Below are 25,234 nucleotides of genomic sequence, written 5' to 3' on the forward strand. Positions count from 1 at the left end.
TCCTCAATCCCTCCTCTGATCCTGCCACAAATGCAATGTCATCAGCAAACAACAACTGGCTCATGTCCCACTTTTCTCCATTTTCTTTAATCATCTCCAATCCCCGACCCATTACCCTTGCATTTACCTCGCACACCACCCAATCTATGTATAAATTGAGCAACGAGGCAACATAACACATCTTTGTCAAAGCCCCACCTTCAAAAGCCATTCTTACTAAAGTAATAATTTCCAAACTGTAAACACTTCTTTTACTACTAGTTCACCTTAGCTATAACCAAATATAGCAGTTTCCATCAACCCTGAAAATAAAACTACTATTTTGCAAGAGATGACCTTTTATTATCCTATATATCTCCATAATACAATAATTTATTGTGATAACGTGTGTACCCAGTAGATATTATTCTTTAAGATTTATTCACAATCCAATGATATAGTTAACAAAAATAGAGATGCAACATTCTCCACTATTATTTCCCTTTCTTTCTATGACCTTGATTTCCTGCCTTCCTATGACCTCGCATTCCTAAGCTTGTATCTACTGGCTTGATTTTATTTCTATTTCTGTTCTTGACATTGGTCACTTCATAGAAGTTACTTCCAGTCTTCTTCCTTTTCTGTTCTCTCTCTATTCTTCTCCGCTGTTTGGATGTTAGTTTTACAACTTCCTCTTCATCATCATCATCTCTTCTCTTTTCACCTTTCTTTCTAAATGGTTTAGCTGTACTAACTTCAAACTTTCCTGTATTTGTGGTCTTCACAGTACTAACTTCAAAATTCCCTGCACTTGTGTTTATAAGCTTGTCACCTTTCTCATTTTCATAATCAGCTATATCAACTATATCTTCTACCTGACCTTCATTTTCTGTTTGTGCTTTAGTGTTTTCAACATTTTCACATTCCTCCTCCTCCTCATCAGATTCATTAAAATCACCATCAATTGGTTCCAGTGGCTTTTCATCCTCTTCTGAATACTCTACAGTTAGAGTAGTCTTGGACAAATTTTGTTTAACTCCCATTACATCAAACTGAGAGTTGAAAGTTTTCTGAAGCTCTTCTTCTTCAATCTGCAGCTCTTTTGCAACTCCCTCGGCCATTGCAGCATTCTCCTTTGACTTCAACTCCTCAAATGCTCCTGAATCATGGCCTGGTGGGGCCACAAAGTATGGGAGCTTCCCACGCTGCCAATCATTCAGAATCATCCTTGAAACGATATTCAAATCTGGCTCACCACCTTTTCTAAGCTTACCTGATCTTCTTGCAACTTTCTCCAAGAAATCATTTGGACTAATCCATTCCTCAATCTACAAAAAGTAAAGAAACACACAATTTTAATACTCTACAATGTAATAATGTTCTAAATACCCACAGTTTGAACAACTAAAATATTCAAGGTTGTCCTCCCATTAAAACTAAAATTAATTCAAACTGAACTAAGGTATCATTCATAATTTAGGTTTCTAGTGCAAATTATGATCTTTCATTCTGATTTAATTTTAAATACTTCTACTGTATTCTTCTCATATATTGAAACATATTATGATGAAAATACAAAATATAACTCCCAGTTTCATAACCTATCTATATACCAAAAGGCATCTCCCTCCTTACAAAGAAGATAGCAACAGCCATGTAATTTGAAGTGCTCCATTAAGAATAGGGTCCATTTTTTTTCATTCTTAACCCAATCCATTTGAATAGCTTTTTTATTACTGTATTTGCAAATATTAAATTCTATTCAGTGAAAGTGAAACATTTTAAGACATGTATAGACACGGTAAAGGAAACATGGACTGGAGGTGAAGCTTTATTCCTGACGTTTCGTCTAACGACTTTCTCAAAGGAATGAGCATACTAGAAACATACAGAGATTATAAACCCGCCTTATGGCTCAAGGGGGTGTACGAGCGTATAGCGCTGCGTCCTGATTGGCCCGCTGAGACAGCCAATCACGAAGCGCTATCTTCGCTGAAGATTTGGCCCAGGTGAAGCTCCCAGCCTTATTGTTGATATTCGGACGAGTGGTGATGTACGCAGCTTCTATAGATTTTCTGATCTTCTTATCCATACCTTCGTGTAGAATCTCGGCTCGGTTCCATTGTGGGAGGTGCCCAGACTCGTCAACATGCACCACCATTGCGTTGGTGAGTCTATGGTGACGGAGGTCGGCCTTATGCTCCCTGATTCTAGTGTTAAGGCCCCTCTTAGTCTCTCCGTAGTATGCTTTATCGCATGATGTGCATGGGATCTTATAAACGACGCTGTCTTCTCTCCCCCTCATCTTAGTCCCGCTTTTTAACATGTCACCAATCTTCGTTCCCGATGTTACGGCTGCTTTAACTTCCGTGCCCCTGAGCATTCTAATAATGTCTCCTACCTTCTCAGAGTTAGGAAGCGCCATGTATGATGTTTTTGTGGTGGCGTTGCCTTCTCTTAACCTGCTTGTGTGGATTATTTCTTCCGCTCTTCGTCTTAAGCTCAGGATTAAGCCCTTGGGGTAGCCAAGCTTCAAGAAGGCCGCGATGATGTATTCGATTTCCTCCTCCAGGAACTCCTCGCTGCATATCCTGTAGGCACGCAGGAAGAAGCCCATGACTACCCCCTTTTTCGTCCTCTCAATCAGGACGCAGCGCTATACGCTCGTACACCCCCTTGAGCCATAAGGCGGGTTTATAATCTCTGTATGTTTCTAGTATGCTCATTCCTTTGAGAAAGTCGTTAGACGAAACGTCAGGAATAAAGCTTCACCTCCAGTCCATGTTTCCTTTACCGTGTCTATACAACTTGTTCACATGGATTTTCATTTTAAGACATGTTTCTTGGGCAAGATGCAGGGATGACCCCTCATGCAGGAGCCAAGATAAGAGAGCACATCCTGGATGACGGGTCATCTTACTTACCTTATAAGTCTTTTTGACGTAGTCATGCTTGACTCTTTCTAACACGACTGGTATATAGTCCTCAGGATTTTCTAAGTATTCTGTACGCACTGCTCCCTTGAGTACTACATCTACCGAGGTTTCATGTGATGGAGGAACGACACCAGGGCAATCAATGAGATATATCCGTTGCATCAGTGTCACATACTGCCATACCTTGGTTTCTCCAGCTATTGGGGCAACATTACACACCTGGAAGATCAAAGCAATGATTTGCACAAACTAAGTAAAAGCTGGTTGATGGCATTGTCAACTTGGGTAAAGGTTGCATTTTCTTTCCTCTAATATAACTATACATAAATATATATACATATATATACCAAAGGGCCTTTTTCCCATATATGGGGAATGGCCAACACATCTGGAAAATATACCTTCTTGGCTTTCAAGGTATTGATTATTGAACTCTTTCCAACATTTGGGTATCCGATAAGCCCGACACTAATCTGTTTCTTATCCTCGTGCAACTTCGAGAACTGTCGGAGGAGGGTAATAAGTGAGAACGACCTGAAAAAAATATGGGTACTTGAAACATCATGAAATAAAAAACTATACTCTTATTACAAACATTACAATTGGCCACCACACTAGCTAACAATAACTACATACATACATATACCAAGATACCTGTCCCCTTTATCAGGGAGGTGGCAGAATGATGAGGGGGCAAAGAGGGGGAGTCACCGATTAAGTGAAGCAGCGTTGCTGTGGATGTGTTGTGTCTTGTTGCATTGCTTCTGACCCAGGGCTGTGGGCAAGGATACAGGGATGACCATCATCCATGAGGAGCTAAGACGAGAGGGAGGAAAGGGTGGTGGATGAAAAGTAGAATGGGTATATGCCTTCTGACTTTGGCTACCTCCAGATTTAAAGCATACACCCATCCCACACCCTCCCAAAACCCCATTTGCTGTCCCTCCCATCTTGGCTCCTCATAGATGAGGGGTTATTCAGTTATCCCTGTCCTCCCTCACACTGCCTGGGTCAGGGGCAAGGCAACTAAATACAATATTTCCACAGCAAGGCCAACAAATGAAGGCAGTCTATCCCCCCCTTCTTCATCCATTTACAATCACTCTCGATTGACTCTTATCCTTTTAACTCTATTTTCCTTGCTCAACAGACATTACTCTTGCATACAGCTTTCCCTTCACCTAATCCATTCCATCAATTTCTGCTTCCTACAGTCTTTTTGCTTGCATCTTGCCCACTGCCCTGGGTCAGAAGCAATGCAGCAAGACACAGCACATCCACAACAAGGCTGCTGTGGATGTGCTGTCTCCATACACTCATGCAGAAAAAGAGAAGACGGGGAGAAATCACTTCAGGCTGCATCAAAATATCATTCACTTGTACTCCCTCATCCCCATCTCCCACCCACTCCCTTTCATGCATCCCAGCATCATCCATACACAACCATACACAACCTTCCCAACTACACTTAGCAAATTGATCCCTCTGAAACTACTACACTCACATTTGTCCCCTTGTAAAGTGGAGCTATACAGGCATTCCTCCAGTCCTCTGGCACTCTACCGTCTCTTAAACAAACATTAAATAACCTCACCATTCAGTCCACCATCATTGTATCTCCTTTTTTTTTTTTTTTTTTTTTTGACATTCTTTTTATTTTTTCGTTTAGGAATGTCCCCTGTGGGGCTACAAGAAGAAGGATGCCTAGTCCCCCTCCCCGTCCCTTTCTTCTCGCCTCTTACGATCCAAGTGGAAATACTTGGTGGCAGTATTCTTTTCCCCCACCACAAAAATAAATAAAATCAACATACCTTGTTCAGCACAAAAATAAGGTGTTTATGTGGCTTTTCAGTCTTCATATATTTTTCCACTAATTTTGATCTTGTGCCTTGCGGGTCTCTTGCATCCAATACTTGTATAACAACATCTGAAGAATCAATGACTTTGTACAGTTCATTCCAGATATGTTTGCTTTTTCCAACCTGAAACAGAATCCAAAATAAATACTAATGTAATAAATTTCAATGAAATATATTTTCTATAAAGCAAACCTTACAAAGCGGACTTCATTTTTTTTAGATATTTTTCTATGAAAAATATAAATTGTATCAACCATCAGAGAAAACTTTTTCTTTTTCTTTAAGGAAGGCTACTACATGAAGCACATAATGAAACAAGTAAATCTAACTCCAATTATCCTCAATCTGCAGCTGGATCCAGCATAAATGCTCATGACAGAGACCTATTTAATGCATCTTACTATTAGAACCAATTGTTTTTTATGAAGATGGGTCTACAAAATAAATGAAGAATTAGAAAAAAATATATATACACACTGTTTAATCTTTTAACGAATGACCTCCCAAACCCAGTACCAGAACTAAACAAATGTTCTCTCCTATGTAGATGAAATGACAATAATAGCTCATACATACATATGTATACCAAAGGCTCTTTTCCCCTGACAAGGGAGGTAGCCAAAAAACAAAGGTATAAAAACGACTCCCACCCATACTCCACTCTCATCCACCCACTTCCCTTCCTCTTATCTAGACTTCTCCTGGATGACAGGTCATCCCTGCATCTCGCCCACTTGGCACAGTAAATATAAAACAGCAGCAATGGACATCCAAGCCTAATGAATAAACTAGAACAATCGGTCAAAAATAACAGAATAGACTTAAGCCCCAGAGAAAAAACCCTCCCTACTGCCATGATTACACTAGAGAATATTGAAACAGTATCAACACAGAATAGGCCTGACCACATACTCAAACTGCCTCGGATCCAACCACCACACAGAAGACACAGAACAACTCGTACTTTAATGCCCCACACTAACAATCTAATGACAACAACAAAATACATCTTCCCTGAGTGACTTGTGGACCCATCCAGAGGCTATTGCCAGTTACCTAAAGGCTATGTGTCTTCCACAAGACGCCAGGGATGATGGACTAATAACAGAATGAAGCCTCACCCCAGAAAAAAAAAATATATATATATATATATATATATATATATATATATATATATATATATATACATATATATATATATATATACATATATATATACATATATATATATATATATATACATATATATATATATATATATATATATATATATATATATATACACACACACACACATATACCAAAGGCTTTCTCCCCCCTTACATTGGGGGTAGCCAAAAAGAAAAAGGCATAGAAACCACTCCCACCCATTCCATCCCCTACATATTCCACTCCCCTCCACCTTCCTCTCTCCCTCTCATCTTGGCACCTCCTGGATGATGGGTCATCCCTGCATCTTGTCCACTGCCCTGGAAAAGAACCCTACAGAAAAAAAAAAGACTCCCACATCTGGTAAGAACCACATTGACATACTTGCATTAAGGACACCATCCAGCACTGAAACAGACCAACACAAAATAGGCCTGGCCACAGATTAATCTTCCCCAGATGCAACCATTACACAGTGGATACAGAACACTTCCGGTTACAATGCCCCACAATAACAACCCCTAGGTAACAACACATCTTCCCTATGTAACTTTTGCATTTGCCCAAAGCCTGTTACTGGTTACCTGCAGGCCAAACTGCGAGGTTTATTGCCTAATATTTTTATCCCAGTCTTAGGATTGTCCTCAGGGATACTATAGGTAGTAGTAAACACAAGCTGGTAACATAGAAATAGTCCCATACCAACACAAGAAAGTAATAATAAAAAAATAAGGTTTTTTTAAACCAAAAAAATAAATACATAAATAAAAAAAATCCATGTTTCTTCCCAAAGACTATTGCTAACTACAAGTAAAATGGATATGATTTCAGGTCAGTGAAGTTCAAGGCAACAATTATTACAAATAAAATTCAACAATAAAAATATATACAAATAAAAATGATAGCTAGACAAGCTACTTTACCTTCATGAACCATTCTGGTGGTGTATCTTGGGAATCAGGTGCATTCTGAACTAAATCATCATCCTTCGAAACATCGTATTTTCCCGCCTGCTCTTCAGCATGTTTTGCAAACTCACTAAAATCGCTTATCTATAAAAGAAAGAATTCAAGTGCTTACACTATCAATTAAGACATTGTAAGCTTAGACAGCATTAAAGTTCTCATGTTATCAACAAAGGTATCTGATCAAAATATACACATAAATTGAATGCGTGAAATACACAAGGAAACCTAGAGATGCATGAAATTCATTTAACAATCAAAATGTTATACAAAAATATTAGTTTATGCCATGATAAATGGTATCTTAATGGAATTCTACTTTATCTCTTTATGATAAGATCTCCATTTTGTTCTGACTATGGGTACTACCCCATCCAGATGAAGTCAGGGTTATTGTAATTAACTCCTTCCATATGATGATACATTACAGATTTTGTGACATATTACAAGTAGAAGATTTTAATAATTTGTGTATAGAACACCATGCCAAAGGAATGTCTGAATTAAGATACAAGCACCCAATATCATTTCCAATGTTCAATGTAGAACTAGAGTTTGTGGTCAAGCAAATTACAGAAAGAAATGAAGGTCTACTGACTTGCTCTCTAATAATATTAAACCTTAGATATAGATATGGATGTGCCAATAACGTACTGATGACTAACATGACCTTTTCACCTTCATAAAGGAAGCAGAGTAAGATTACAACCCAATCAATCCATTGCCCCAGTTCTCTTTTGCAGAAGACCTATGGCCTCTAGCAAACTGGCCACAGCCAGTGGTTCAATTCAATAGTAAATCAGTCAAGATGTTTTGTGGAGCTGTCTGGAGTAAGGAAGATAGTATAATATAAAGTGCCCTGTGTCTTCTGTGTGGCAGTATCTAGGATATCTAGAAGACAATCCTGATAATGTAAAAATTTTGCATGTAATACAAAATTAAAATCATGAACCATTTTTGGGCAACTGGAAAGAACAAACACATAAAACTTTTACAACTTAAGGTATCTAGAATAAGTGATGTTACTAATGATATGTGATGGTCACTCATACTCTCTATTTCTCACAGATAGAGAGAGGTGCATGTGTATTTACCTAGTTGTATTTACCTAGTTGTATTTTACGGGAAGGGGAGCTATGCTCGTGGGGTCCCGTCTTCATATCTCATTTTATCTAAACTATTTTTAAATTCATGTATTGTTTTTGCACACACCACTTTCTCATCTAACTTGTTCCAACTGTCTATTACTCTGTGAGGAAAGCTGTTCTTTTTCAAATCTCTTCTATAGCTGTCTTTTTTTATTTTCTTTCCGTGTCCTCTTGTATTTCTGTCATCCCATTTTATCAGATTTTCTCTATCAGTAATTTCTATGCCTTTCATGATTCTGTAAATAGCTATCAAATCTCCTCTCTCTCTTCTTTGCTCTAGTGTCTGTAGTTTAAGTTTTTGTAGTCTCTCTTCATATGATAGTTTTGAGAGTGTTGGTGCCAGTTTTGTGATTGCTCTTTGTATTCTTTCAAGTTTTTTTATACATTTTTTTTGTACTTGGTGACCATATCGTTGCTGCATATTCCAATCTTGGTCTTATCAGGGTGATTAGGATTTTCCTCACCATTTCTTCATCCAGGTATGTAAATGCCACTTTGATTGTTCTTATTAAATTATAAGTTTCTCCAAAAATCTTATTTATATGTTTCTCAGGTGACATATTATTCATAACAATGACTCCCAGGTCCTTCTCATTTTCTACTTTTTTTATTCCTTCTTCTCCCAAATTATATGATCCTGTTATTGTTTTTGCTTTTTCCAAATTCCATTATACTACACTTTTTTGTATTGAACTCCATCTCCCACTTCCTACTCCATTCTTGTACTTTATTTAGATCTCTCTGTAGTGATTCACAATCTTCTTCAGTTTTCACTCTTTTCAGTAGTTTTGCATCATCTGCAAAGAAGCTCATATAGCTTTCAATTCCTTCATCCATATCATTAATATATATAGCAAACATTATTGGGGCCAGAACTGTTCCCTGCGGGACACCGCTTATTACTTCATTCCATTTTGAGTGCTGATCTCTTATCACTACTCTCATTTTTCTTTCTTGCAAAAAGTCTTCCATCCAATTTAGCAATTTACCTTGTATTCCTCCTTCATATTCTAATTTCTTAAGCAACTTCTTATGTGGTACTTTGTCAAAAGCTTTTTTTAGGTCTAGAAATGCACAATCAGCCCATCCATCTCTTTCTTGTATTATATCTATTAGCCTTGAATAGAAACATATTAAATTGGTGACGCATGATCGTCCTTGTCTGAATCCAAATTGCCTTGGATTTAGTACGTTGTTTTTTTCCAAGTATTTTACCCATCTACTTTTGATAATTCTTTCACAAATTTTTGCTATTGTACTTGTTAGAGAGACTGGTCTATAGTTGGTAGGTTCTTCTTTATTTCCTCCTTTATATATAGGTACTATATTTGCTTTTTTCCAATCTTCTGGAACTTTTCCTTCTTTTAAGGAACTGCTTATTATGCTATGTATTTTGTCTGCCAGTTCATTCCTGCATTCTTTCAGAATCCAGTTTGCTATTTCATCTGGCCCATGCGATTTTCTGACATCAAAATTACCCAAGTGTGTCAATATTTCATTCTTTGATACTTCTATTTCTTCCATAGGGGGGACTTTTTCTTTCCACTCAATCTCTTCAGGTTGTATATTTTCCCTTGTAAACACTGATTTAAAATGTTTGTTCATAATTTCTGCCATTTCCATTTCCTCGGTGTATTCAACTCCTCCTTGTCTTAATTTCTCCAAGTCTTGTTTGTTTTTCAGTTTATTGTTTACAAATCTGTAGAATAGTTTTGGTTGATCTTTACACTTTTCTATAACATCTTTTTCATATTTTCTTTTTTCCTCTCTGCACTTTTGTACATATTCATTTCTATAACCAGTATATATTTTCCATTTTTCAGGTCTTCTGTCTTTTTTCCATCTAGTCCAGGCTTTGTCTCTTTTGTCTTTTAACTCCCTACAACTTTTGTTGTACCAGCATTTTACATATTCTTTTTCTTGTTTTTGTCTTGGGACATACTTTTCCACTCCTTTTTTGTAAATTTTTGTCAAAATATTCCATTTCTCTTCCACTGATGTTTCTTCTTTGTATATTTCTTCCCAGTTTTCTTGTTGGAAGAATTCTCTTATTTTATCAAAGTTTGTTTTTTCATACATCAATCTTCCTTTTCTATATTGTTAATTTCTTTTCATATATTTTTCTTCATTAAGTTCCAGTTCCATCAATATGTGGTCACTTTTACCTATTGGTGTTTTATATTCAATCTTGTCCACTATTCTAGGTTCAGATGTAATTATTAAGTCTAGCCTCGATGGTTCTTCTTCATTTCTATACCTAGTGTTCTCTTGTATCCATTGTGTCATTGAATGGTCAGTAATCATCTCAAGTAGAGCATTTCCCCATGAGTCATCACCACTCTTTACTGTCATTTCTTCCCAGCAGATTTCTTTGCAATTAAAGTCGCCCATCATAACTATTCTTCCTTCGTCTTCCATTATTTTAGTTAATGCTATCTTTGTGTCCTCTAACATACTTTTATATTCACTCTCCTCCCATGAGGCTGTTTTCGGAGGCACATAATTGATCACAAATTTTCTGCTCTTCTTATCTCTGTCGTCCACTTCTATCATAATCATCTCTACTGTATTCTTTCCATATATGACACCTTTCACGTTTATATCCTTCTTAGTCAGGAACATAACTCCACCCCCTTGCTTTTTCTCTCTGTTTCTACTCCAATAATTGTATGCATCATGTCCTACACTGTTGGGTGGTAGTGGGCCTTTTAATTTTGTTTCTACAATTCCCATTATGTCCGGTTCTTTTTCTTTCAAATAATCATTCAGCTCATTCAATCCTGTTATTAATCCATCTATATTTGTGTAAGACACTCTTAGTTTTCTGCCACTTCCATTGTGTTCTCCGTTTCCCTTATGTTTTTCTTTTGTATGTCGAACTTCCTTAGTTTCATGTTCACTACTCTCCAATAGAATCTCTCTTTCTCTGACTCCGTTCTGTTCTCGTTTTTTGCCTTAGCTTCCAGTCTTTTCTGCTTTTCTTCCTCTCTTTCCTCTTTATTCATTTCTCTTTTTATCCATATCTTTTTGTATTGTTCACTTGTTGCTAGTTTCCCTGTTTTGGATAAGATATTCTCTGCCGTTGTTTGTGACTTGAATTTAATCTTAATTGGTCTGGTCTTGTCTGTGCTATACTTTCCGAGTCTAAATTTCTCTTCGATTTGTTTAATAATTTCTGGTTCATCTTCCTGAACTGATTCTAGTAATTGGCTTACTTTTTCATTTTCCTCTTTGATTCTTGTGGTTCTATCTGTGTTGTGTTTCTCTTCCATTCCTAATATAATTATACATTTCTTCTTGTCTGCTAAATCCCTTACTATATTCTCCTTTTGTCTCATCACTTTAATAACTAAGTCTTCAGTATGTTCTTTCAATTGCTGTTTGACTATGTCAGTGAATGAAACCTTATTTCCTTCTTGGGTTTTCTTCCAATTTTTACTTTCTTTAGCTATCGTTTCTCCGTTTTCTTTACTATTCTTCTTCAATTCCTCATTCTCCACCTTTACCTCTCTTAACTGTCTTTTTAGGTCTTCTATTTCATCAGTTAAGTTTTTATTCGCCTTTTCCAGTTCTTCCAATCTTTCAACCCTTTGTAAAATGGTGTTCATATGACCTAACCTACTCTCCAAGTCCTCGATCACCTTATCAACCTTCTTCTCTAGTCTTGTCAGTCGGGGGGGGGGGGGGGGGGGGGGTTGTGTCCCCCCCCCACCCTCTTTAAATCCCTTGAAAATATTCTCATCACTTTCTGCTATATTGCTCCTATCTATACCTCTAATCTTCACATTCCTATTAGACATGTCATCATCCAACTCGTCTTGGGGTCGTTTGTCTACCTTTCGGCGGCCCGTCAGGGCCATTTCCTCCACCTCCTCATTACCTTCCATTTCCCCAGCAATCCCTCCCCCTCTCCTCTTTCCTTACTTTCCCACTACCCCACGAGCAATTTCCCCCCACCCTGCAAATACAAAAAGGCACTTCTCTTTGCGTTGGGATCCACAATCTTCACTTTTCTTCAGAACGTTCTTCAAGCCGTCCGTTCGTTGAAAGTGTGTGTGTGTGTGTGTGTGTGTGTGTGAGAGAGAGAGAGAGAGAGAGAGAGAGAGAGAGAGAGAGAGAGAGAGAGAGAGAGAGAGAGAGAGAGAGAGGGAGAGAGGGAGGGAGGGAGGGAGGGAGAGAGGGAGGGAGAGGGGGGGGGCACTGCTAGCACTGGTATGCCTACATTTAGATAATCATCTTGCACTGAAATAGTATGTGTACCAGAGCAGAATCTGTCTGACAACAGACATGCTTTGCATGTAACCACACAGAAGATATAGAGCACATCATACAACACTGTCCTACACTCACTCCAGACAACTCCACAATTTTTTTATTCACCGAGTGACTTCCCTGTATCCTGCCCACTGCCCTGGGTCAGAAGCAATGCAGCAATACACAGTAAATCCACAGAAAGGCTATTTTATTGAAAAAGTGCCAAGGAATTAGGCTGGGATCAGACACTGGTGCTCCAGATACCATCACCATGGAGATGACTGAAGAATTCTCTTCCACTGCCTTGCACTTATTTCAGAATGCCAGGCAAGTCCACAAAATCTTTTGAATGAATGACCCATGAGCTAACTTGGTGATTGTGGCCAGATTCCTCAGGATTGCAAGTCTCCATCAATAGATCAGGGCAACAGACTGATTGATTAACCTTCATTAGTTACTCATACTGGTCATGGCTACAAAAATTTTACATCTTTTCGTCTCGCATTAACAGGAAATTTTGAAATATTTACATCACAGATATGAAACCTTGGACATTTTCCTTAAATTATGAAAGCAAAACTTCTCCAGCTTCACTCAACCTTACTTTTAAATTCGGCTTTTTCCGCGTCTTTTTTGCACCAAAGACACTCTTCAAAAGATTCAGTATCAAGAATGTGTACTCTTGCATTCTTTGCTTTAGCCTCCAACAAGGATATAGGTAGTGTTGTCTGTCTCATCACCACCTGTTGAGGTAAAGAAATTTACACATGAACAGTAAGGGACCCAAAACCGAGCCCTGGGGAACTCAATTAATAACACTCCCCCATTTGGATTTTACGCTGTTAATAGTGACCTACTGTTTTCTACCACTGATCCATGCTTTAAACCAGTGGTTCTTAACCTTTTTCACTGCCTGTACCCCTTGACATCTCAAAAATAAAATTCCCATACCCCCACCCAATTTAAATACAATGCAAACATATAAAAAGGATAGTGATACGAACCTTGCTTTGCTTTCTCATGGTAAATGTACAGTACCATTGCACTGGCTATCTTGTCATGTACCCCCTCAGGGTTCAAGGTTTTGTATCCCTTCAGGGTACAGGTACCCCAGGTTAAGAACTACTGCTCTAAACCATTCAAACACTTTTCCTCCAATGCCATGGGCTTTGACTTTATTTAGGAGCCTCTGATGGAACACAATTGTTTTGCTAAAGTCAAGGTAAATAACGTCATAACTGTCATGGTTAACTGACACCTTGTAGACATTAGTGTAAAGAAATAGCTGATTAGTTACATTTGACCTACCCTTGATGAACCCTTCATATAATTGCCTCTTAGGATCCATTCTCAAATACTGTATCTAATACTAATTTTTTCATTACACTATTTAATCTCCCAAGGCATTTACTTGCTTCTCTCAATCTACATTCTACCTCTACCTCTACTCTCACACCACATATGCCCCCAAGTGTCTAAAGTTGTCCATTTCCTCCAGCCTCTCCCTTAATACTCACTTCCAGTTTGCTGCCATCCTTTCCTCATGTATATCTCATCACCCGTTTATCCATGTTTATCCTCAACATCTTCCTTTCATATACCTTCTCAAACTCCGTCTCTAGTTTCTTTAAGATTCCTCCTCTGATCCTCCTACAAGCAATGTTGTCAGCAAACAAGAAGTGGGTTAACTTGATTTTTTTTTTTTACCATCTCCAGTCCCCTTCCCATTACTCAAGTTGTATTTATTTGCATTTACCTCCCACACCACCCCATCCATGTACACATTGAACAGTCATGGCAACAGGACACATCCCTAGCAAGGTCCCACCTTTACCTCAAACCACTCAATCTTTCCACTTCTAATTCTAATACAGGCTCTTCTACTATCATAAAAACTCTTGACTGCTCTTAACAGCTTTCCTCCTAACCTATATGTCTGCAAAAAAAACCTATGTAAATACTGTGATAAAATATTTATTAAATGCCACACTCGTTATTTTCCCTGAATCTATCAAAACATCTTTATCGGCTTTAATTGGGCCTAACATTTACTTATCTTTTGCATTGTAGAGATGATAGAAGACCTATGTAAATACTGTGATAAAATATTAAATGCCACACTCATTATTTTCCCCTTTATGCAAAGGAAATGTTACCAGACTACCAAAATGCCAGACAGCACTACATCCAACCTATGGAATATAACATCGTTTTTGGCTTCCAGCAGCTCATTGCTAACATGGCAAGTGTCAGCCACATTTCTACCCTTCAACTTTATTTGCAGAGAGTAGAGGCTTATTTATCGGTGGATCAGCAACCATCACCCATACACCAGCCAGAGGATACTGGCCTCTTGTATGGTCAACCACATGCAACTGCTAAAAGTACTTGGCCCAGCAAGCTTTAAGCCCATCGTTACCCATCAATTGTTCAGACTTTGATCACTTGGATCTCATATTTGGAGCAGAATTTCTCCAGGTCTCAGTATTAAGTAGGTCTGAGGTCATTCACACTGATATCTCATCCAAGGTCTTCAACAATTCATTTGACATACTTCATCTTATCCCTCCTCAACAGAGTTCTAGCCCACCATTGCAGAGTTCTGGATAGGTGTAATACCATGTACAGTGTACAACCTAAGACCAAGGATAATGAAAATCCAATTCACCAAAAGAAGTTCAGATGTTTAAATGTGATTTCAGTAGAATTAAATAAAAGACACTGAACAAAATCACTATTATTTTGCTAATTGCTATCATTCATTTATATCAAGTATAACAATGCTAACAGGCTAAAAATTAAAATAAAATCACTAAGTCACATATTTCACTAAGAACTTGAGCTTCCTGTTATATATTCACACAAAAAAATTAAACAAATCTTTTGCATTTACACCAATAATGCATGCTTTCAAAGAAATATTTGGTCATATTCCCAAACAGCATAATACAAGCTATTTTTAATTTTTTGACAACACTCATATATCAGTTGCTGCCATGTTATTTTCCTTTTCCACTGATTATGTAACAACTATTTACCTGTTGATTGATATGTGTCTAACCTGCTGATCTCCGAGAGGGAGAGCATTCAAGTCATTCATGTTAGTGGCGATGAACTGGGAAGAGACGACGTGATTTTCAGTGATGTCATAATGTAACACTCCAGCAGCTGACTCCACACACCACAGATCTAGTAGTCACATCTGCATTCTCTGCGATTGAAAAAATAAGAGAAATCATATGACACAATGAAACTGTTTTAACTACTAATGAAATATTCTATTTGTCGATGGTAATAAAGTTTTAACACTTTTTTTAGCGCCATCATTAGAATACTGTACAGTTTTTACGGTCCACTCAACACACATGGGTAAAATGGGTGATCATGGCATTTAATTGCCCGTGGTACTTGCGCATGCGCAAACACACTGAACTACCACAAAATCGTTCGAAGAACTCGGTTTTCATTTTTTTTTTTTTGTAGTTTCATCACCAAATAATAGGTTTAGGGGCCCTAAAAGAGATACTTCTACAGGCGATTCTTTCAATATTCCTTAAAAGTAATATTACATGTCAAACATTTAGTGAATATATTCTGTCACAATTTTTTAAATTGTGACACCCAGCTCGCTGTCTCCCCTTCCCATTTTCTCGTCTGTTTTCTCTCCGTATCAGCCCTTCATTCCCCATACTCGGGGGAATTTCCAGTCCTTAAGACTTCTAGTAGCTGCATCCTGTCCTTTCTACTCCTCGTTATCCTCTTTATCTGTCATGTCATTTTTGACAATCAATTTCAGTGCCTTAACGAAGGGAGAGACTTCTAATTATCTAGAAACACCCCCCCCTTTTGATTTGTGTTCTCAGAGCCATGCTCAACGGTTTTCGCGCCCACACAAAGCGCTCAAACACACCCCTCCCCCCCCCTGCGCGCTGCCACATATTTGTTTAAGCTAGGCAATTAGAATAATTAGGATTGTGTCTAACCAGCTCGTGAACAGTGTCTACCTCAAAGAACACTTGGAACTGTGTCACCCTCCCGCATGAACATTATTCGTAGTACCCTTCGCAACTAGGGACGGAGCCATAGTACTATTGGCAACGTCGGAAGCCGGCTAGCGGACATCGTGACCTGACCTACCGCAGGACACAAGCAGTCTACCCAAAAAAGTCAATCAGGGAGGTTCGGGCCGCTCACGTCCTGGAGAGCCCAATCGCGCCCTATCCTCCCTCATGTGGTTATTAAGGATTTGCATCCTTAAGTGAGTGCTTACGCACTGTGGACTTTAAAGGAGTATTAGCGGGTCAAATCCCCCTCCGAACTTATCAGGTGGAGTGCTGTGTGTATCATCCCGACTATCATAGTGACTAGAGGCCTCCAGCCTCCAGTGAACCAAACATTTGTGTATCAAGGGGTCACGTACGTATCTGTACCCCCTTTCCTCGGGACACTGACCTGAAAGGAACTGGATAGCGTACACGAGAAGCCTCCTACGTGTTCAATCCTGCTCCCCCTCCACGAGGCTAATCACAAAGGATGACCTGGGTTCCCGCCGTGATCGACAACAATGATATACTTCAATAGCAAAAGCATCCTGCCAGAACGAGGAACAGTACCCCATGGAAGTCATCCCCTCAACCAGCAGAGACCCTCTAAGGATAATAGCAAGTAACAAGGAGTATTTAATAGATAGGACCCCTAGATAGGCGCGCAGGGAGATAGGATAGATAGGATGTATGTGTGAATCCAACTGTTAAAACCCTTATTTAATGTCAAGTAGCATACTAGTGTTTAATTATTTAAATTCATTAAAACTCACATTAGGAGTTCTGGGTTTCATTACCCAAAGACGGTCATCTTTATGAGTTGTCCCCACACCCCTCTTTGATTTACGTACATACACGCTTGCTGTGAGGAAGCACGCGTGGTCCCGTGTGGTAATGCGAATCTCCTGGACTTCGGCTTCCCCACTGAGATTATCCTCCTCCTCCATTCTTCACTCCCTTGAGGTACGTATTTCCCCACGCCCCCTCAACCACCTCCTCCTCCTTCCACTGTCCAGGAAATTTGTAATATATTCAACCCAATGCGTACTTCATATTGGATATGTTTGATATCGTACCTTAAAAAAGACATTGCAGATAGACATTGCATATATTCTTATACAAATGATGAAATTCATCATTTGTATAAGAAAATATGCAATGTCTATCAGCAATGTAGGTACGGGCACAAAATAAAAAGAAAAATTAACCCTTAAATTATTGTTGCATATTCTTTCAATATTCAATATGTTGCGATTCTTTCAATATTCCTTAAAAGTAATATTACATGTCAAACATTTGGTGAATATATTTAACCCTATGCGTACTTCATATTGGATATGTTTGATATCGTACCTTAAAAAAGACATTGCAGATAGACATTGCAATTTTCTTATACAAATGATGAAATTCATCATTTGTATAAGAAAATATGCAATGTCTATCTGCAATGAATATAGATTACACTCCTACAAGCAAAGGAATGGAAACAAATATTTGTAATATTGCACATATAACCAATTTGTAAATGAAAAGATTGGTACATGAACCTAAAGGTTAATGTGATTATATGAAAAGACAATCAGGTTATTTCAAGCCCAAAGGTAATTCACTATTTAAATACAAAGTTAAAATAAAAGTTCTGAGCTGTGTATGTGAGCAGTTAACCTGAATATCTCCATATGGTCAGGATACACAGAAGAAAAAGAAAATTATTTTGGATATTTTAAAATAAATAAATTCACAAACATCATTGTAAGAAACATATTTCCAGAGGCTACAGGAAAGAAAATAACACAGATTTCACACACGAGATAAGGTATAAATAGAACGTGAAAGACTGAATGTTAAATCCTAACAGAGCAAAAGGTACAGTTAGGAAACGGGCTAATGTAAGTTACATGAGTAGCATGATAGTAAATGATCTCTTGTTTACTAAAGATTACCTAAAATCCTACATTGCACACATACCAACGCATATACATACATAAATATATACGAGTACATATACATGCGTACACAATAAATAATATATATATATATATATATATATATATATATATATATATATATATATATATATATATATATAAACTCACCATTCCACTTCCCACGAAATGGGAAGTGAAAAACCCCTGGGAGGTCAAAGCCCTGTCAGTTGTGGCAAGCCTGATTTTTTTTTTCTTTGGGGGGGGGAGTGGATATTTACGTTTATAGTGGAGATTTGTTAAAATGTGTGTTACGGGCGGCTGGTATGTGAAGATACGTTACGTATAACGTCTAAGTGCTTAAGAACCAGCTCACTTCTAGAAGCCACTGTAGGACTGAACTATCTGGTCAGGGCCTAGATAATTCGTAAGACTAGAAGTAAAGGTAACAAAGAAGATTCCAGGAAAGGAATATTAAACTAGCGATAAAACTAGTAAACGAAATTATTAATGGAAAGTATTTACAGGCAATCAACACAAAAGAGAATGGGCAGTAGGGTCAATGGGACCGTACATGATTATGAGAATATGGAAATTATCGTTCAAATAAGAAACACAAGATACGTATACAATATGGTACTATCTAAGTACACAGAGATCAGGAACATGCATCAAAATAAGTAATAAGTACAAATATAAGTAAAGTAATGCAATGTATATCAGACACGTAATGTAGGCAAAAAGGGTGATCACTTCACACCAATCGTCTCATGAATCTAAACCTTCTAGTTTTTATCAAGAGATCAATATGTGGGAATATGACAAGGAATGAGCGGTTTCCACCGCTTATATACCATTGGACCGGAAACGGGATACTTCCGGTTAAGGGTGCGGGTGAGGAGGAGGGTAAGTTAACACGTCAACATGGGTAGTTTTAGGACCCTCGACTCGCTTGAACAATCTATTTATTTAGTAACTGTCAAACCTGTGCGCTCCGAACTATTCAGGATTTCGCTTGTCTGTTTGTTCTACCAGAGTGCGCACCTCTCCGCACGTAGGCAAGATTACATATAGTGGACGGGCGTTACTGCTTAACATTGTTACAATGCATACATAGACAAGAAATATGAACATAGTTATGTAATACAAAGGAACACAATTCTATAACATAATTACACATATGACGTAATATCTAATATTACGTTACACCTCCACCGTTTGGGAAAGCTTTTCACTTTCTGTTGAAAAGCTACGTTCTAGAAAGTATGGAGTAGTTCTTCTGCGCAGGGGACAGCTTCTTGCTGTAGTAGGCGATAGCGTGAAGAACTTCATTGTGTTCTTGCAAGAGGGCGGCACCGATACCGGTGTCACTCGCGTTGACTTGCAGAAGAAAGGGTCGTTGGAAATCGGGTGCCCTTAGAACTGGTGCGTTAGTGAGAAGGGACTTCAGGTTTTTGAAGGCCGTCTCACAGGTAGGTGTCCACACGAAGTCGTGGTCTTTTCTCAACAGGTCAGTCAATGGTTCTGCTACATCTTGTTTCTCAGATAAGTGAAGATTTTGTAGTATCTGGGAGTTTTCCAAGGGAATCTCAGGAGGATTAGGCAGGTTATCAGGAGGCTCTTCCGATTTTATTGTGGTAGAGCTGCAAATTGGAATTGGATCTCTGGAATGATAAGGTTTTAAGGTATTTATGTGACAGAGACGGGAACTATTTCTTCTGTCTGGAGTTTTGATTATGTAGTTGAGATCACTGGCTCTGGACAAGACTTCATAGGGTCCTTTGTATTTAGCCTGCAATGGATCTCCTGGTATGGGAAGATAAAGTAACACTTGATCTCCTGGAGAGAAAGTTCTAAGTTTAGAATTTTTATCATACCGACCTTTCATTTCTCGTTGAGCATTCGCCAAGTTCTCTCTTGCCAACTTCCAAGCTTCTAACAACTTCTCGGTGACCTGGGACACGTATTTCAAAGAAGGAACTGGTGGTTCTTCTTTCATCCATTGTTCATGAAGTATCTTTAGGGGACCACGGACTTCATGACCGAAGACTAATTCTGACGGGCTGAATCCAAGGCTTTCTTGAATTGTTGTTCGGGTGGCGAACAACAAAAAGGGGAGTCCGTCTTCCCAATTTCGAGTGTTCTCAGCACAGAAGATTCTTAACATTGTCTTGAGCGTTTGGTGAAAGCGCTCTAGAGCACCTTGTGATTGAGGATGATAGGCGGAGGAAGTTACATGATTTATACCTAGTGTTACAAGAGTTTCTCTAAACTTGTTGGAAAGAAAATTACTTCCTCGATCACTTTGAATGTTCTTAGGAAATCCTACCATAGTGAAATATTTCAACATTTCTCTGATTATGTTTTGAGCTTTAATATTTTTCAAAGGAATGGCTTCTGGAAAACGAGTGCTCATACACATGATTGTGAGAATGTACCGATTTCCTTTACTTGAAGGAGGTAAAGGTCCTACACAGTCAATAAGAACTTTTTTAAATGGCTCTTCCATTACAGGAATGGGATGGAGTGGAGCTTCTACAATTTTCTGGTTGGGCTTACCTACAAGTTGACATGTATGACATGTTTTACAATATTGGGCAACATCTTTGACAACCGTGGGCCAATGGAAATGTTGGGTTATGTTGGACAAGGTCTTTCTTACCCCTAAGTGACCTGCTAAGGGAGTATCATGAGCCAATCTTAGAACATTATTCCTGAAACCAAGAGGGAGGACTATTTGATTCCTTACTTGCCATGGCTGGTCAGCGGTTGCGGTGGATGCTCTCCATTTTCGCATTAGGACTCCGTTTTCTATATAGAAACCTCGTGACATATTTTCAACTTCTCCTGGAGATGAAACAATCTCGTACAAATTTTTAAGAGAAGGATCTGACTTCTGTTCTTTGATTAATTCTGCTCTAGATAGAGAAACTGGTGAAGAAGAAGATGGGTCAGTTTGGGAGAATAGGGATTCTAAATTATAAGTCTCCTCTTCAGATTTCTTGTACTGAGATCTGGTTACAGCACAAGCGGGAAACAACTGTAAGTTATCTGAAGGTTCTACTGAGGTCTTAGGGTTATTTGTTACTAAGGGAGAAATGACTTTGCTTCCAGCGATGTCATTGGCCAACAATAAGGATATTCCTACTATGGGAAGAGAGTCTACTACTGCTACTTTAAACCATTCCGGTTGTTAAATCAGACCGCAAGAAAACATTATGTAATGGACATTTTACAATTCCTCCAACTCCTTCTATCAATATATCATAACCTGTATATGACTCACCCAGATTCTGCAAGACAGAATTTAAAATCAGACTTTGCTTTGCTCCTGTGTCTCGGAGTATGGAAATAGGATATTGTTGTGAACTACTACTATGAGATATAGTTCCTGAAGATACAAATGGTTTGAAACAAGGATCATGATTTGATGAGGGGGGTTCTACATTACTTGACAATACCGGCTTCTTTGGTAGTTTATCCTGAATAGAGGATTTTGAATCATCTGATTTTATATTACTTACAAGAGTGGGTGTCTTATTGGAGAATGAGGGTGTCAGTCTCTTTCTGCAATTAGAAATGTGATGGCCAACCTGTTTACAATATGAACAAGTTACAGGGGGATTAGTCTTAAACCTTTCCATTCTTTGCCAAGGTTGGTTTGGAGGATATTGATTGAAATCAGACCTGTAACTGAAATGTGATGGGCTAGACTGATTTTCAAAGTGTTTCTTTGGGGACCAAGGATCAGAGTATTTTGTTGAATCTGGAATATATGACTTTGACTTTTGGGATTCCATTTGTCTTGACTTAGGTTTATGATTTAGTGTGAACTCATCAGCCAATACAGCAGCTTTAGTTAAAGTTTCGGGAACATGATCATCTATAAAAATCCTAAGATCTGTCTCTAAGGTATTCTTAAACTGCTCCAATAAAATCAACTGTTTAAGTCTATCTAAGGTGTCCGTTTCACTAGCCAAACAACACCTATTGAATAACCTCTCTTGTTGAGCCGCATATTCTACGTATGTTAACTGAGGTGTCTTCCTATAATTACGGAATTTCTGTCTATAGGCCTCTGGTATTAGTTCATAAGCTTTTAAAATACAAGCTTTCATATTATCATACTCGCTTTCTGCTTCTGAAAGAGAAGTATAAATTTGCTGAGCCTTACCCTTAAATTGTGTTTGAATGATTAATGGCCAATTTTCTTTAGGGATTTGTAACTGTTGCGCCAATTTTTCCCACTGAAGAAAGAAAATTTCTGGCTCTCCTTCTGAAAATTGGGGTAGAAGTTTTACATACTTGGAAATATCTATATGACCTTCCTGAACTACGGGTTGTCTATCAACAATCCTAGCTTCTACTTCTGCCTTCTTTAATTCTAACTCTGCCAATTTGACTTTAGTTTCGTTCTCTCTTTCTATTTGTTTCACTTTAGCTTCCTCTTCTCTAGCTCTAAATTCTGCCTCAATTTGCATTTGTTTCAGTTTAGTTTCCTCCTCTTTAGCTTTAAATTCTGCCTCAATTTGCATTTGTTTCAGTTTAGTTTCCTCCTCTTTAGCTTTAAATTCTGCCTCAATTTGCATTTGTTTCAGTTTAGTTTCCTCCTCTTTAGCTTTAAATTCTGCCTCAATTTGCATTTGTTTCAATTTAGCTTCCTCCTCAAAATCTACTCTCCTGACCTTTAATTCAATCTCCTTAATCTTAAGTTCGGTTAGTCGTGCCTCTATTTCTAACCTATTTGAAGGAATTTGTATAGCTGTAATCTCTTCTGGAGATAAGATATCATCTTCGATCAGATTTTCAACAAGTTCCTGAAGTATTTTTTTCTTTCGTAAACTTGTATCAATGTCTACTCCAAAGTGCTTGCCTATTTCTATCAAAGTGTCTTTAGTTTGTTTCTTTAAGAAACTTACCTTGGGATTTTGAACGAATTCTTGAATTATATCATCCATCTCTATAAGAATGTGTTAAATACCTGATCCAATATCCTTGGCAAGGGTCGCCACTTTGTTACGGGCGGCTGGTATGTGAAGATACGTTACGTATAACGTCTAAGTGCTTAAGAACCAGCTCACTTCTAGAAGCCACTGTAGGACTGAACTATCTGGTCAGGGCCTAGATAATTCGTAAGACTAGAAGTAAAGGTAACAAAGAAGATTCCAGGAAAGGAATATTAAACTAGCGATAAAACTAGTAAACGAAATTATTAATGGAAAGTATTTACAGGCAATCAACACAAAAGAGAATGGGCAGTAGGGTCAATGGGACCGTACATGATTATGAGAATATGGAAATTATCGTTCAAATAAGAAACACAAGATACGTATACAATATGGTACTATCTAAGTACACAGAGATCAGGAACATGCATCAAAATAAGTAATAAGTACAAATATAAGTAAAGTAATGCAATGTATATCAGACACGTAATGTAGGCAAAAAGGGTGATCACTTCACACCAATCGTCTCATGAATCTAAACCTTCTAGTTTTTATCAAGAGATCAATATGTGGGAATATGACAAGGAATGAGCGGTTTCCACCGCTTATATACCATTGGACCGGAAACGGGATACTTCCGGTTAAGGGTGCGGGTGAGGAGGAGGGTAAGTTAACACGTCAACATGGGTAGTTTTAGGACCCTCGACTCGCTTGAACAATCTATTTATTTAGTAACTGTCAAACCTGTGCGCTCCGAACTATTCAGGATTTCGCTTGTCTGTTTGTTCTACCAGAGTGCGCACCTCTCCGCACGTAGGCAAGATTACATATAGTGGACGGGCGTTACTGCTTAACATTGTTACAATACATACATAGACAAGAAATATGAACATAGTTATGTAATACAAAGGAACACAATTCTATAACATAATTACACATATGACGTAATATCTAATATTACGTTACATGTGCAATGAAAGGAAAATTGTGACAATGAACGCATACATACATACATACATACATACATATACCAAGGCTTTTTCCCCCCTTCCAAGGGAGGTAGCCAAATGAACGCAGTAATGAAAAAGAGCTACTAGAATAAGTATACGTGGGGCAGAGTGGTAGGTATGAATTGAGGAGGCATTAATGAACTATAAAACGGTGCCCAAAATGAGGATTGGAAGAATTCTGGATTAACGTATTCAAAGGAGAGTGCATCAGATTGTTAGAAGGGAAATTGGAAGTAGAGGTTATGTAGAAGGGTCAGAAAAGTTAGGTGGGCAGAGAAGTGGGAAAGGTAAACAAACTAGATAAGGGAGGAAACGAGAGGAGAAAAAAATAGAACATAAGAATAAAGGAGACTGCAAGAGACCATAAGGCCTACAATACGCAGCTCCGTATCCATCACCACCTGTCATCCCCATCCATAAAGTTGTCTAATCGTCTTTTTTTAAACAACTGATAGTTTCAGCGCTTACTACATGGTTACTAAGTTTATTCCATTCATCGACCACCCTATTAGTAAACCAATTCTTGCCTATTTCCAAGCAAAGCTGAGAAAAATACAGTATTTAGTGAAAGATCAAGAAAGAACAGGAGTAGAAGAACAGTGGGTATGCTGTAAGGAGGAAGTGCTAAAGCTCGCAAAGACGGTACGTGGAATGAGGAGGAGGTGAGGGAATAGAAGGAGAGGGTAGAGGCAATGAATTGAGGAATGAAAAGGTGATGGCAGTGTTGATAAAGAAAGAAGCACATAGATATAGGTTGCAGTGTTGCCACTGTGATCTGTGCCAGTTCCCACAAATGAGCGAGATTTTTTCCACAAAATTCCCACAAGGAAATCTGGAATTCCACTTTTTTCCCACAAAAAGAAGTAATGATTATACAGACGCAAATAAGTTCATTGTAACATATAATTTGCTCACAAAACATCCCATGTGAGCAAATTTCTCAGACACAAATGTGTGGAAAATTCCCACAAAATGGCGTTGGTGATAGGTTGTGAAGAAGAAATGAGGAAGCATATGAGA

The 25,234-nt window shown here is 38.3% G+C and overlaps 1 pseudogene; it reads right to left on the reverse strand.

Moving 5' to 3' along the window:
* Positions 1-266: 266 nt before the first annotated feature.
* Positions 267-23,268, reverse strand: LOC143022544 (nucleolar GTP-binding protein 2-like; annotated as a pseudogene).
* Between the last annotated feature and the right edge of the window lie 1,966 nt (positions 23,269-25,234).

Source organism: Oratosquilla oratoria, unplaced genomic scaffold (assembly GCF_046742065.1).
Source record: "Oratosquilla oratoria isolate Oo_2021 unplaced genomic scaffold, ASM4674206v1 SCAFFOLD115, whole genome shotgun sequence".
NCBI classification, from domain to species: Eukaryota; Metazoa; Arthropoda; class Malacostraca; order Stomatopoda; family Squillidae; genus Oratosquilla; species Oratosquilla oratoria.